The sequence below is a fragment of the Lactuca virosa genome, chromosome 5 (assembly GCF_052849685.1).
Source record: "Lactuca virosa cultivar CGN04683 chromosome 5, Lactuca_virosa_CGN04683_v6, whole genome shotgun sequence".
NCBI classification, from domain to species: domain Eukaryota; kingdom Viridiplantae; phylum Streptophyta; class Magnoliopsida; order Asterales; family Asteraceae; genus Lactuca; species Lactuca virosa.
The window spans coordinates 126,245,406-126,261,486 of NC_136430.1; the positions used below are offsets into that span (position 1 = coordinate 126,245,406).

General features: G+C 36.5%; 1 long non-coding RNA gene across 1 annotated transcript; it reads left to right on the forward strand.

The window, feature by feature from the left end:
• Positions 1-15,301: 15,301 nt before the first annotated feature.
• Positions 15,302-15,868, forward strand: LOC145114876 (uncharacterized). The gene is made up of 3 exons (XR_013711303.1): positions 15,302-15,446; positions 15,537-15,609; positions 15,782-15,868. It is a non-coding gene; the product is annotated as an uncharacterized LOC145114876 (long non-coding RNA).
• The last annotated feature ends 213 nt before the right edge of the window (positions 15,869-16,081 follow it).

Consider the following 16,081-nt stretch of genomic DNA (forward strand, 5'->3'; position numbering starts at 1 on the left):
TTAGTTCCAGGGGCTACCCCAGTAGCCAAATCGCCCTATCGCCTAAAACCTGCAGAGATGCAAGGACTGTCCTGTAAACTTAACGAACCGCTCAGCAAGGGCTTTATAAGACCAAGCTTCTCACCCTGGGGAGCTCCAGTCTTATTCGTCAAGAGGACAGCCTTCCGAACTCGTTATGGACGCAACGGGTTTGTAGTAGTACCATTCAGATTGACTAATGCGCCCGAAGTATTCATGAAGTTAATGAATAGGGTATACCATCCTTACTTGGATCAGTAGTCATCATCTTCTTAGATGACAAACTTATCTACTCTCGTAGTAAGGAAGAGCATAGTAAGCATCTACGTCAGGATCAGATAAGATATATATAGGTCTTAAAAAGCTATACTGGTGGCCTATCATAAAAGCAGAAATACTACCTTCGTGAGTAAATGTCCTACCTGCGTCAAGGTCGAGGTTGAATACCAGAAACCCTCAGGACCACTACAGCAGCCGGAGATACCGGAATGGAAGTGAGAGCGGATCACTATGTATTTCTTAACCAAGTTGCCCAAGACAACGGGTGGACTTGATACCATATGGGTCATCGTCGATAGATTGACCAAGTCCGCACACTTCCTGCCTACCAAAGAAACAGACAAGATGGAGAAGCTTACAAGAACTTAACTTACCGCGCGAGCTCAGTAACGTACATTCTACTTTCCACGTCTCGAACTTGAAAAAGTGTCTGTCCGACGAGACTCTTGTAATCCCACTCGACGAGATCGAGATCAACGAGAGCCTCAACTTCATGGAAGAACCTATAGAGATCAAGGACCGGGAGGTGAAGCAAACGAAACAAAGTCGTATCCCGATAGTGAAGGTTCGCTGGAACACCAAGCGAGGACCTGAATTCACTTAGGAGCGAGAGGATCAGATGAAACTGAAATATCCTCGTCTTTTTACTTAGTTATTTGTAACTACTTATTGCTTAAATTCTAATTTCGGGACGAAATTCCTTCTAACGGGGGGATGATGTGACAACCCGAAATTTCTATTCTGTACAACCATTCATTTTAATAGAAGTCAGAACAGTTTCTGCTAACTTTCAAGCTTTTTGGAATAAGTTTGAGTGTTTTTAAGTTAATACTCCAGGAGATAACATGAGAGAGGATGCCCTAGGGTTTATTGTGCATCAATAAAGTTCCAAAAACTCCAAGAGTTTGGAGTTTACGGCCCAAATGGTATTAGGGCCGTAAACCCTAAGGACTATATAAGTGACACTTAGTTTATTTTTAACTTTTTTTCACACTTCCAAGTCTAGAACCAATTCTCTCTCAAGTATCATCCAAAGTTCTTCAAAAATCTTCAAGAAAGTAAGTGTTTTCTTCCTTGTTTAGTTTATATCTACCTTAATCTAGTGATCTAACATGATTTCATCCATGAAATCATTCCATATATGTAGATCTTCAAGTGTTCTTAGTTTCACCAAGAACACCAAGAACACACACTAGTGTTCTTGGACTTCTAGCACCTTTTCAAGCTTCTACCTAGTAAGTACTTCTATCCTAGTGTATAATAAGACTTGTTACACTTCTAATCATCAAGAAAACACCCAAGAAACACAAGATCAAATGTGTTTACGGTCCAAGATGTTCTTGGACCGTAAACCCTAAACAGGGTGCCAAAGTGTGCCCTAGCCCCTACCAAGCCTTGTAAACTAGTTTAGATCTCATCCTTGATGTGCTTAGGACTTAAAACATCAAAAAGACCATAAACCATAGGGGTTTACGGCCGTAAACACATGGAGAAGTGGTCCATGGGCCGTAAACTCCATTTAGGAGTGAAATGATGCCACAAACACTTCCTAAGGCTTATACATGAAGTAGGATGCTTACTTATGACTAGAAAAGCTTCAAATCGCAAAATGGTATAAGTACCATGAGTTTACGGCCGTAAACTCATGGGTTTACGACCGTAAACTCAAGGGGTGATGGTCACAAAACCGTAAACTCAAGGGGTGATGGTCACAAAACCGTAAACTCCAATACAGGGTCCCCTTGAATCCTAAACTCAATAGCCAAGTCCTACCACCCTTAGATGCAATCCTTAGGACTTATAGCACTTAAATCAAGTGTTTTACATGTCTTAGGATGTCTTAACTTGGTTAATTATTTGTTTTATAACTAATTGGATACATATATGTGTCTTTATATGTTAACTAGGATCCTTGTGTGTGCTCAAGTCTTCACTTGACACTTAGCATCCTATATCAATCCGTTCATCCAAACCACTCACTACAGGTGAGTTCATACCCTTAATTAACCTTTTAATTGTTTTTATATGTTTTTATGGGGGGGGGGGGGAATACAAGTTAAATTCTTATAGTCATTATATCAATCACATGTGATTAATGACTACCAAACTAGTGGATTTCTTACTTTTCAAACTGTGTTTTCAACAAACTACTTTTCAAACGGTTTTATCAAACTCTTTTACATATCAAATACTTTACTTAAACTCTTTTACATATCAAATACTTTACTTAAACTCTTTTACATGTCAAATACTTTTACTTCAAATCTTTTACACTTATATTTTGTTAAATGTATATCTTTATAGATATAGTTATATAAGTAGGATTGAAAGGACTTAGAACTGATAACTCACCCTACCTCCTGTTCCTCGTTTGGTTGTGGACTTAGGGTATCGGTTATTTGTCCGAAGGTCGTTTGAATCCTAGTTATATATTATGTATATGTATATAGATATAAAAGTTCCTTCTTTCCATTCAAAACCTTTGGGTAACAAAGGCATACAAACATGTTCATATACACAAACAACATTACTAGTAAACTATAATAGGTATAGTTTAGGAAGATACTATTACTAGAACAATGAAACATACAATGAGTCAGTTCATTCATGAGAAACAAACATAACACATAGTCATGAGAAACAAACATAACACATAGTGATGAGAAACAAACATAACACATAGTGATGAGAAACAAACATAATACACAGTGATGAGAAACAAAACATACAGGCTAGACAGAGAAAGAACACACAATACAACTAGCACATACATATACATATCCATATACATTACTTACAGTTATGTGAGCCACTTAACGGGGGCATGGCACTACCTGTCATGACCCGTTTTGTATCCAGAATCTCCTTAAATGGGGAGCGTATGAGTTTGTGTATAGATCTATACTGGATTGACTATCCTACACCTTGTTGCTCGCTACAGTGGGACTTGCAAGTCTACGGGTGCCAAACGTCATTTCTTACGAAGTCTTACATCGTCGTTTTTCTATGAGTCGGTAGCAGGGTACAGGCCGATCACATGGTACTTTAAATAATAATTGGTTTAAGGTAGTTAGTACAGCAGTAGTTACTTAATACAACACTACAGTACTATTTCATTTTCCCATTACATTCACTTTTGTGAACATTTCCACAATGCACTGTAATGTAAAAACTATATTTTTGGTTAATGATAGTCAGATTTGGGAAAATACATGCTCTTACAAGAGACACACACACAGACACTAGATGCCTTGGTAGAAGGCTACTTTTAGTAGGAAACATAGGGTTTTCTAGGAGAGTTCAAAACGTCTTACAAAACATCTTACAAATACTTTCGTACAAATACAGACATTAATATACTTATGATCTCACCAGCTTTAAAGCTGATAAACTCTTTCAAAATAACTTGTATTCTCAGGTCACTAGTAGACAGGTACCGGAGCCAGGTTTTGAGAAGATGGAGCTCGTTCAAGACTCATCTTTCATGTTGAATTATATTTTGGGTGTCTATTAAATTTGGCAAGACATACTTGTATTAAAATTATATTATTAATGCAATGGATGATGTTGTTGCTTGTTTACTACTATTCATTGTTGTGATACTGTACATGACGTCCTCCGCCCCAGAACGTTTCCGCCGTTCTTGGTTTTGGGGTGTGACACTCGGCCAAAAAAGACCGATTTAATTTATGCTTTTTAAAATGAAATCAGAGAAATCTTTTCAAAAGATGTTGCGGAATAGGTCCCCAAAATAAAACATGATAAAAGTTTATCAAAACCCTTCTTTAAGAAGGTATATATTTTCCATATATATATCAAAACCTCGGGATGTCATGTTCCGATACAGATCAAAAGCATAAACAAGACATTATAAGCCTTTCGACAGTTATATACAACTACTGGCCTATAATGCAAAAATCTCTCATCATCCTCCGACTATGTACGGGGTCCACTACCTGTAATCATAAAAAGCTGAGTGGGTCAGGCTTGGGAGCCTGGTGAGCATATAGGGTTTTCAACCCACAATAATAATAACTTATTAAGTTTACCAATTAACAATAACCCTGATTACCCATTCCCGTTGTCCTCACTTTACGTCCCTAAACACCTAACACAAGGGACTTAGCCTAAGGAATATCATCGGGTTGGACACTACTGCTAAGGGGACTCCTCTGCCATACATGTCCTAAAGGCAACCATGAGGGGGATTGGAGTACACCAATGAACATTTAGTTCATCAACACCTACAAGTTGCGAACCTGCTAGTGTGCCACTGGACTGTCTAGAAAGTCTGTGGTCGTCATCTATACTCCGTTAGACAACTTCACCAATAACACCAACAACAACACCAACACCGAGGCATCTCATCATTTTAACACCCACCGACTATTTTGTCTACCCATGTTCTACCCAACATATTTGTAGATAAAATACATATACAGTTTAAAACTTGTATAAAACATCTATTCAACAGTCACCTCAAATAAACAATTAACATATTTACACATAGCACGTATTTTAAGCTAAATACTTTATATCTATGTGTAAAGTGAAAGTAACTACACACTCACATGATTTGATGATAATCGGGCAGCAATTCGTTTCCTAAAACGTTCGTTTCTAATAAAACCGAGAGTTTTATTGAGAAACCGGGCTCTGCAAAGGTCGGGCTTCGAAACCGAAAAGATAAATTTTCCGGGATTCACGGGCACTTCGTGGCGTATTCCGGGGGTTATAATCGATACCGGGGCTTTAGGGGAAGTGAAAATAGCTAAAATATGAAATTTAGGGTAAAAGGTGGCAAATTTCCAAAGTTACCCGGAAAGGCTCGCAACCTTCTATTTATAAAGAGGAGCTTCTGATCGGACGGCTGAGAAGCCTCCAGGTGGTGCTGATCTGAGGGCTCGTAGGGAGGGCTCGCACATGGCTCGCACATGCGAAGGGTTGCTGGCCTCTTGTGATTGGACCGAGGTCTAGGTCCGAAGTAGGGGTTCTGTGGCAGTCTTGCGAGGGTTCGGACATGAGGGAAGAGGGTACGTGTCGCCTTCTCAGTGGACCACTTCGGATCAGGTCAGGAGCTCAGATGACTCAGTAGCTCGGACACGTGGCTCGCATGACTCACCAATTCTGGACACGTGGCACGTTCTAAGCGAGGGTGACGTGGCAAAAACGTGACTATGCGAATTTTCTCGATTTTTGTGCAAAAACTTCTAAAATCCATAACTTTCGCATACGAGCTCCGTTTTTGACGTTCTTTATATGCACGCGTAGGTAAAATTACGCTCTACAACTTTAGTTTAGACTTCGTCGGCTAACTTTGAATTTAATTTTTATATTATTATTTTTAACAGACCGGGACAGGAAATCCGTTAAAAATTCATAACTTCTTCATCCGACGTTCGTTTTCGTCAGACTTTTTACCGTTGTGCTACTATTTACGAGACCTTCAATTCTCGTTTAGGTCGTGTCGGCTAAAAATCACTCGATCTAAAATTCGAGTTTTTTAGCTGTCTACTGCTAAGCTGAAACTTCGAAAAATCATAACTTCCTCATACGAAGTCAGATTTGGGTGTTCTTTTTATACCTACTCTCGGTTTAACGAACACTACGAGTTTCGTTTAGATCACTAAGGCTAAAAAGTAGTTTATCGAAAACTCACTTTTTACGACATTCAGAACCGAGTCGGTTTTGTCGTGAAACTTCGACAGGTCATAACTTCTTCGTTATAACTCGGATTTCGGCATTCTTTATATATCCGCAATCCTTGTCACGACCACTACAACTTTATTAATAGATATCGGCTTTATCTAAAATTTATTTTCGACGCTCATTTTTATTCTTAATTAATTAACTCCTAGTAATTAAGCATAAAACACATAAAACACATATAATTCACATAATTCCTTTTTCATTTCTTCAAAATGAGTTACAAAGGTTAACCTAGACTATCACCTTAATATTAATGCCTAGGCTAGAAATACGAGTGTTACAACATGATCGCTTTTTGGGGAGACAAGATCAGAGGCGCTGATTGGAGGGTCGTGCGTCCTCAACCGTCAGGGCGCTCTTATTGGCTCTGGCGGTAATGGTCCGATCTACTGTTTGTCCCCTGATTGTCTCTTTTGTCTTGGAGCTGGGAGTGTCCTTCAGCGGGCGCGAGCCCTTCGCCTGGGCATCCTGTCCCCAGAGGCGCTGGCGGGCGCTGAGCCCGCTGGGCTTAGCTTGGCTGGAACGCTTAGTGTTTTGGTTAGGCGCGATCCTGTCGTGCCGTCTTAGGCATGTCATCACCGGGCGTTACAATCCTCTGCCCCTTAGGATGATTCCGTCCCTGCATCATGCGTCAGCAAACAGATGCGGATAGCGACTCATCATGACATCCTCTGTTTCCCAAGTGAGATTCGGCCCATTCGAATGTTTCCACTGGACTAGCAATAATTCGACCATCTTGCGTCGTAACTTCTTAGTCTTACGATCAACAATTGCCTCGGGCTCTTCAATCAGCCTCTTGTTCTCATCCATTCTTAATTCTGAGATTGGAATTATGTCGGGAACTTCTCCCGTGAATTTCCTCAGATAACACACATGGAAGGTGTTATGAATACCATCGAGTTCTTCATTGTAAGCTTGGTTCCCAATCTTCTGAAGAACTTGGAACGGTCCAATAAACCTTGGACTCAACTTTCCTCGTTTTCCGAATCTTATAAGTCCCTTCCACGGTGAGACTTTAAGCAAAACCGAATCCCCAACTTCGAAGGTCATCGGTCGTCTTTTCTTGTCAGCATAACTCTTCTGACGATCCTGAGCTGCTAACATCCTTTCCCTGATCACCTTTAACTTTTCAGCAGTCGCATGGACTATCTCGGGGCCCATAAACTGCTTTTCTCCAGCCTCAAGCCAACAAGACGGCGTACGGCACTTTTGCCCGTACAAAGCTTGATAGGGTGCCATCTTGATGCTCGAGTGGAAACTGTTATTGTAGGAAAATTATACCAAAGGTAAGTGCTCATCCCAGTTACCTTGAAACTCAAGGGTACATGCTCTCAACATATCTTCAAGCGTTTGAATCGTTCTTTCGCTCTGACCATCAGTCTGCGGATGGTAAGCTGTACTCAGACACAACTTCGTACCCAGTTCCTCTTGTAGACTCCTCCAAAACCTCGACGTAAAACGACTATCACGATCAGATACAATCGTTAAAGGAACACCGTGAAGTCTCACAATTTCCTTCACGTAAGCATTTGCAAGCTTATCCATAGACCACCTTTCGTTGGCAGCTATGAAGTGTGCACTCTTTGTGAAACAATCCACGACCACCCAAATCATGTCGTGTCCGTTCTTCGTCCTGGGCAGTTTAGTCACAAAATCCATGGTGATGTCTTCCCATTTACCCATGGGTACAGGTAAAGGTTCTAAACTCCTGTATGGTTTCTGATGTTGTGCCTTAACTCTCGCACATGTTACACACTCGGCCACATACTTCGCAACATCGAGCTTCATCGTCGGCCACCAGTAGTAGGGTTTTAGGTCCCTATACATTTTTGTGCTACCGGGATGAATCGAGTGCATGGTCTTGTGAGCTTCTTCCATCAGAAGATCTCTTATCCCTTCCATCTTAGGTACCCAAATCCGATCTTGGAATACCTTCAGTCCTTGACGGTTTGTACCGAACACCAACGTCTTTCCCAAACGTTATTCCTTTCGTTCATTCTTTTCTGAAGCTTCTTCTTGAGCTTTCTTGATACTTTCCACAATTTTCGAGACAACTTCAATTCTCAAGGCTCTTGGCCTTTTCCTTTCAAGATTGACTTTCCGACTGAGAGCATCAGCAACAACATTTGCTTTACCGGGGTGGTAAAGTATCTCACAGTCGTAGTCCTTGAGTAATTCCAGCTAGCGTCGTTGCCTCATATTCAATTCTTTCTGATTAAAGAGATATTGGAGACTCTTATGATCAGTGAAAAGTTTGCACTTCGTGCCATAGAGGTAATGCCTCCATATCTTTAAGGCAAATACTACCGCTGCCAACTCCAAATCGTGAGTGGGGTAGTTCTTTCCGTGCTCCTTCAATTGTCGAGATGCGTATGCTATCAACTTTTCTTTTTGGGTCAGAACACAACCCAACCCGACTCCAGATACATCACTATAGACCGCGGAGTCTTCAACTCCATCGGGCGTTACATAAGCGAGCTACACTTACTCTGCTCATGTGTAATTTATAATTATAGTTGTAAGTTGTTACTAGGATCTTATAATTAAGATTTATCAATGATTCCAAGTTTTTATATTGATTGATCTACTATGGGAAAGGTATCTAGAAAGTTCACGTCAACTTGGTTGTTGGATTTCAGAAAGACTATACGTCAAAATGGTCCTGCCTCCCGACTGTCCTGCCTAGCTGATCCTTACTTGTTTGATCCTGAAGTAGGCTTTGGAATTGTTGAGGAATCTAAACTCTTAAGATAATAGTTCCACGTAGTATGAAACTAGATTAAGATGTTGCATTATGTACATCTAGGTCTTTCGAGAAAGGTGTAAAGTGAAGCTTTGCCCGATTCACCAATCACCAAACACTTTGTCAAGTGAGTGCGTAATTATTATCAAGAACATAATCTTAACTTTAAAATATCCATATAATAAATGTTCTTGTATTATATGTGTTTTGTGCTATTTGTAAAGATAAGATAGTAACATTTGGATTAGGAATTTTTGTGCAAATCAATCGCCTTTAAATATTGGTCTTGCCTTAGATTAGGAATAAGACTTATAAAGGATTGCTTAGTGTCGAATAGGCTTGACATCGATTAGGTCTCATAGTTGGGTTAGAGTGTATGACCAAATTGGAATGTAATCATCCCCTTCTTGGTATGACCAAAAATAGTGGGTCCCGATCAGACAACCGGACGGTATGTCTGGGTCATCGACCAGAGTAAATGACAAACACTTGGCGGTTCTAGGCATTCTTATGAATTACGATGCTAGCATGGCTTTATAACCCATGGACGTAGATGAAATGGAAATCCAAATCCATCAAAATCTCTGAACATTGGTTGCCATATATGACTTACACTAGCCAGGGAATCTGCTAGCACGTGTAGTCAAATAGTTGCTTAAACAATTCATCCGGTAAGGTGATACTTCCAGATGATTGTCAAGTTAGGATTTGTGAGGATCGGTTGGGATTAGGTAAATGGTCTTAGGACATGTTATATATTTACACCTGATATATGTCTTACAGGAATGATATTTATCATTAAAATGTTATGGGATTGAAAACCCTACGTATCTCACCAGGTTTCCTAAACCTGACCCACTCGTTTTATTACATCACATGTATTGGAGCCAAAGTTGAAATTGACTAGTTAGGATGTTGGGTGGAATAAAGGATAGGCTTGCATTAGTTATTTCATGAACCTTTTATTTAGATAGTAACGTATGTTCGGATATAAACGAATGGCATCCTGAAGGTTTTAATCAAATAACTTTTGTTATTTAAAAAATGTTTATTTAACTGAGAACTTTCGCATTTTAATACTTAAAAGCGTAAAGAAAATTTTTAAATTGGTTCTGAAAAATTTATGGGATGTCACACTGCATATCATCAATGGAATACAGAGGGAATAGAGAAAAGGGAAAATACCATTAACGATGGAAGCCCTTGTGGATAATCGCTCGATAAATGGTCGAAGGAGGTTCTATTAGGTGCGATTTCAGAATGAAAGTGGGGAATCTTTGGCTAATATTCAACCCACGAAACCGTGATTGACATGCAATTTTAACAGGTAAGAAATTAGGGCTTTTTTTAAGATACAAATTGTTTGCAAATCGAGTGGAAAGCTTTCAATTCGAACGGAATCTCTATATAGCACTTGTTTATCTATGCGAAAAAAATAAATCTCGATTTCTCTCTGTATATCCTAGAAATATAGATCAGGCTAGTGTAATTTCATTTTTGGATGTCAAACTTCCCGCTTGGTTTGATTCACCATGATTAAAAAAAATGGGATTGATGCATTCTTAACTATTATTTTGAAGTGTTTTCCGGATTGATTGGAATAGTTCTATTATTATTATCTTTAAAATAAATGGGGCTCGATGTATATCCTAAAAATTATAGATCCGGCTAGTGTAATTTCATTTTTGGATTTCAAACTTCCATCTTGGTTTTTGATTCACCATGATTAAAATAAATGGGGCTCGATGCATTGTTAACTATTATTTTGAAGTGTTTTTCGGATTGATTGAAATAGTTTGATTATTATTATCATTAAAAAGAAAAAAAAAGAAAAAAAAAATTCAATGGGGAACGATGCAACCAAATTAGTACTGATTTCAAGTGTTTAGGTGTGAATCAGATGATGCAGGTGGTGGGCAATTTTCCCCTGCAATAAATAAATGATGTGGTATGTATTTTCTTGTATTTATTAGGCTTGTGGGTGTGAGCAACATGTTATTAGATGTTATCACACTCAAAAGCTGTCACATCACCATCTTAGTCAATTTTGGTGTTATAACACTAAGTGTGGAAATGGGCAACACCAAATAAGATGAGATAACACCTAACATTTTCTATTTCTTTTTTTTTTAATTTTTTGATGTTTTAATTTCTATTTTTCTAATTTGTTTTATTTTTTATTTATGTCATAATAACTTTTAAAAAACATATAAATTAAATAACACATACTTAAAATAAATACTAATTAAAAACGACATTACAACGAAAAAAAAAACATTGACCGAAAAAAAGAACATTGACCAAAAAAACATTACAACGAAAAAAAACACTAATCTTCGTCTAAATATTTATGCTCGATCGCCGCCTTCATTTTTCGGAGTACCTCCAACCGTCTCGGTGACATATTCTCCTCGCTAGTTTGAAAAATTGTCAAATCTTTCGCAATGCGATCTTCCTCGGCTTCATGACGAAGGAACTCCAAATGATCCCGTGTCACACCCCTGAACCGGAACGGCAGAAACGTCCGAGGGAGGATGACGTCATTGTACAATATCATAACAATTGAATATAAATGATCAAAGCCATACAACCATCATATTGATAATTTAAAAGTTTACATTGTACACAAAACATTTTTTGTTTGATATCAAATATGTATAGCAAAAATAAATAATGTGACGCGGCAACGCCCCATCCTCCAAAAACTCTTTGATTACTTGTTTACTGATTCTCTGAGAATACAAGTGATTTTGAAAAATGTCAACAATTAAGTTGGTGAGTTCATAAACATTTTGTATGAGAAATCAGTAGCTTTTTCCTTGTAAAATGATGAGTGTGCTTTCAGAAAATCCAATATTTTCTTTAAAAATAAACTGCAAATCTTAAACCTAAGACTAAGATGTAAGTAAAGTTGTACTGGAAAATAGTGTTATGAAGTTTTATCTTTATATAAAACTACTTGATTGTATGTTAACCCGGTAAACCAAATGTTTTGTTAATACCCTACTACAAGAAAAAAAGTTATCAAAGACTGACAAGCTCAGCCTCAGATAGTCAATAATCAGTCTCTAATGGGGATTCGAGACTGATTTTGCTAGTCTCTAGCTAGTCTCAGATGCCTAGTCCTAGATATTGGTTTTTTTATGCATCTAAGACTGAAAATCAGTCCCTAATACTTGTAAGTATCAAAGACAGAAAATCAGTCTTTGATACTATGACATTCAGTCTTTAATGTGTTTTCATTGAATCCTCAATTTTAAGTCATATCCATCTCTAATACTATCTTTTGAGAACTCAATATCAATCTTTGATACTATATCATTCAGTCTCCAATATGTTTCCTTCATATCCCAATTTAATGTCATTCGAGGACTAAATATTTGTCATTAATACAATCTTATCCAATCTCCGATGTGTTTCCTTTGAACCCTATTTTCTATCTTATTAGTCCTAGATACTCTCATTCTAGAACTAAATATCCATCTTTGATAATATCCCATTCGGTCCCTAATGTGATTTTGTAATGGTTAGATATGAGTCTCGAATACAATGACATTTAATCCCTAACCTAATTTTTAAAGGCTAAATGTCAGTCTCAAATACGTCATTTAGTCCCAACTATGTTTCTTTTGGGACTAATTAAAACATACTAATATCAATATAGTCCTTGATACAAATTTTTATTAGTAGTGGGCTAGAATATGGAAATGCACAAAATGGAGTAGTATTAAAAAATAAACAATAGTCGTGACATTGTCATATCTAACATTAAACAATAAACACAAAAGACTAACCAACAAGTCAAGAACTACACCTTATGTGTAAAAAATATCAAATGCTAAAGATAGGTCATCATGACTACTACTCATGCTCTTCTAGATCTTTTATGTCATCATTGGTAAGATATCCATCTTTATCGGGTGGACACTATGTTATGAAAATCTAGGAGTATGCCCCTGTTTTACCATCATAACCTTGGCCAAGATAAAGTCTCTGCACAAATGTTGGAAATGTCACCATGACACAAATGTTGGAAGTGACCATGACTGTTCACAAGAAAAAAAGTTGATGCATAAAAAGTCAACAATATGTATTTGTTTATATTTACCAGGTATGATCTCCATAAGCTGCTATGGAAATTGTCTGATCACAACCCTCATGCAATCGTGTTTAATGAAATGAAATAGAAAGGAGATGGAATGAACATGTGTAATGAAAAGTTAGAAATGAGATAGAATAGAAATATATAGTGGCACCCCCGGTACAAAAATACTATGAGATAGAAGAAAGGAAGCACCATCTTTATCAATATTGATATAATTTTTTACTCAATGATATAATAAGTTAAAGAATTCTAACTTTTTGTATCTTCTTTTTGTTAAATATAAAAATTGGTGCACACAAATCTTCATGAAAACAGTCATAAGAATTCTAACTTTCTGTGTACATGAAATCTTCGATTCTTTGAGAAAACTAGAAAAATACACAAATTACTGCAAAAATTGACAAACCAACATCTCAATTGGTGTGCAGTGCAAGAATATATAATGACCAACAATAAAAAAAATATGAACTCAAATAAGCTAAGAGAACAAAGATGAATAGTAATAAAGTAAATGTCATTTTACTCGCATAGTATTATATTATTGATCTGACTTCAACAAACTGCAAAACTTCTTCATAAGATTACCATGCTTATATCAAAAAGCAACCTGCAATTTAAATGATCACAAACACAAATATGATGTAAAAAACATAAGTACTTCAAATAATCAACTATTATGAGGTTTGTAATTGAAAATCATTCCAATACCCTACGAGGAAATGGTCGTGTTAAGAATCATAATATAGAGTCAAAAAATAACTACAAAGGAAAGGGAAAATACCAGTAAGGAAAGAACTTACATATGTAGCTCCCTGTAAATAGTTGGCCTAAAACAAAGCAACTACACCAACAAAAAACATACAGACATAGTATTTGATTTTTGCCTTATCGAGGTTGACTGATGAACCTGAAGTGAATCAAACCAAAACTAAAAACAAATTTATAATTGAAAAATTAGTACCAATTCCATGAAATAGTATTTTAGACGTTACCCACGAAGATCAAAGGAGGAGGTATGTTCGATAGTTCAATCTAACTCTCATTCACCCCCAAGTGTGCACTATCAGCATTGACAATAAAAAAAAAAAAAAAAAAAAAAAAACCTAACAGTTGGTGGGAAGACGACGACAGGGGTTGAGCGACACAGGCACAGCTTTACGATCGGAACTACACAGTTTCCCGACACCAACGATGCAACCCTGCATTATACCGGCGCACGCTTCACGATGGCTACAAATTTACAGAACTTTTATCTCGTTTGGGGGAAAACGAATCACAGAAAGGTAATGTATTTCTACTTGTTCATTAATTCATTCCTTTTAGAAATTGAAGCCTTTTGTAGCAGTCAGACAACATTATCTCTTGTTTTTTGCTTATCTCGACGTTTCTCATTTTCAAGTCGAATCATGTCCTCATCTTAAGTATAAATTAAGTTTAACCTAATATTTTATTATAGTTTTAAAGTATTCGAATCTAATCTTTGTATTCAATTGCCTTCACTTTTATTCCACTGATATGGATAGAATAGGTTTAGTTTTTGTTAAATTTGAGCCTTTAATATCTGTGTTTGTCGATGGATATTTGATATGGTTTTTTATTTTATGTCTCATTGTTACTTATCGCATTTGCTTAATTAGGTTTACTTTCTACTACCTAATTGATGGGTTTTTCAGCATTAATGTAGTTTTTCTCGTTTTATTTAATTTGAGTACAATGTATCCAGCTTCAAATTTGCAAAAATTTGAGAAGATTGAGAGTTGCAAATTCAAGCTTATGGTTGAGTTAGAGCTTTTTCAACTAGCTTTGAGAATTCATGCGTAAACAAGCTTGAATCCAAAAAAGTCTTATTAGTACTAAATGGATATGAAAATGACTAGGATTCGAGCCTAAACAAGTTGTAATCCTGTTTATATGTATTTCATCTTTTCTCTTATGCTTTAACAGTTTAAATTATTATCCTAGTCAACTTTGTGGCATTGTATGGTTCTTGCCTAATGCTCCATTAATAACTTCTTATCTTATTTTTTATGTTTTTTCCCGTGGGATCACAATCGCAACATTTTGTTCTTAATGGCTTTAAGATCTTTAGATAAGAAGGAAACAACAAGCAAGATCAAAAAACTTGTAAGCATGGCCAAAGAAAGCACTACAACCACAAAAGAAAACTCCTTGGAGTGAGTTAAAAGTGAGCAGAAAAATTACTTCAACTTGTTTATTGCATTGGTGATTTGGACAGAACAATAACGTAACTTCTTTAATCATATTATAATAAAATTCTTGAAGCTCTTTTTTTTCTCTAGATTCTAACATTAATTGAAATGTATTATGTAGATGTAGATTCTATACAAAATGCATACAGATGAAATAGTTACAAAAAAGAGCATACTTGAAGAAAGACACCAATGCATTTCTTGGGTATGGTCCATACAATTCTCACTTTGTTATTGAACTCACATATAGTAAAAAAAATCATCTTCAAGCTACTTTTTATCCAGTTTGTTAAATATATATTGTTTTTTTTTTATCTAATTTGTAAACTTTGGGCTTTTGGTAAGGAGATCTTATGTAAAGGAGAAAACCCTGAAATACAAGGTAATATATTTGGTTAATTGAACTACAATTCTTATTTTTTACTTATTTTTGAAAGTTTATATACTTTTCTATTGAAATCTGTTTTTTTAGGAAACATTATTTGTACACAAGGACTTGTCTAATGGAGGGTTGCATGAGCTTGTTAAAGAACTTGAACAAGAAGGTACAACATAGACTTTATAAAATATGTGTATAAATGTTGTTTTTTTAATAAAACTGGGAACACTTGAGAAAATGAAGTTCCACTTGTTAATATATGTTAATATGTTAATGCAATACTTATTTTTTTCACCATATCTCTTTAAGGTTAAAAATGTAATTTTATCTGCTTGCAGGTGTTACACTATTTTCTGGACCAAGAGTGAATGGTTTGGTTAACTTCACGAAGGCAAATACATTTCATTATGAGTATAACTCCAAGGCTTACACAATTTAAGTAGTTTCATTATGTTCGAGGTCAATCAAGGCTTGCATAATTTATGTATTTACATTATTTTAGAGGTCAATCAAAATTTGTTTTTCTCCCTTACAAGTTACAATTACTTTCAATTATATTTTGAGTATTAGCACAATATTTAGACTTATTATACCTTTTTTAAGAGATTTGTGCTTTAAATATTGAGACTATTGTTATT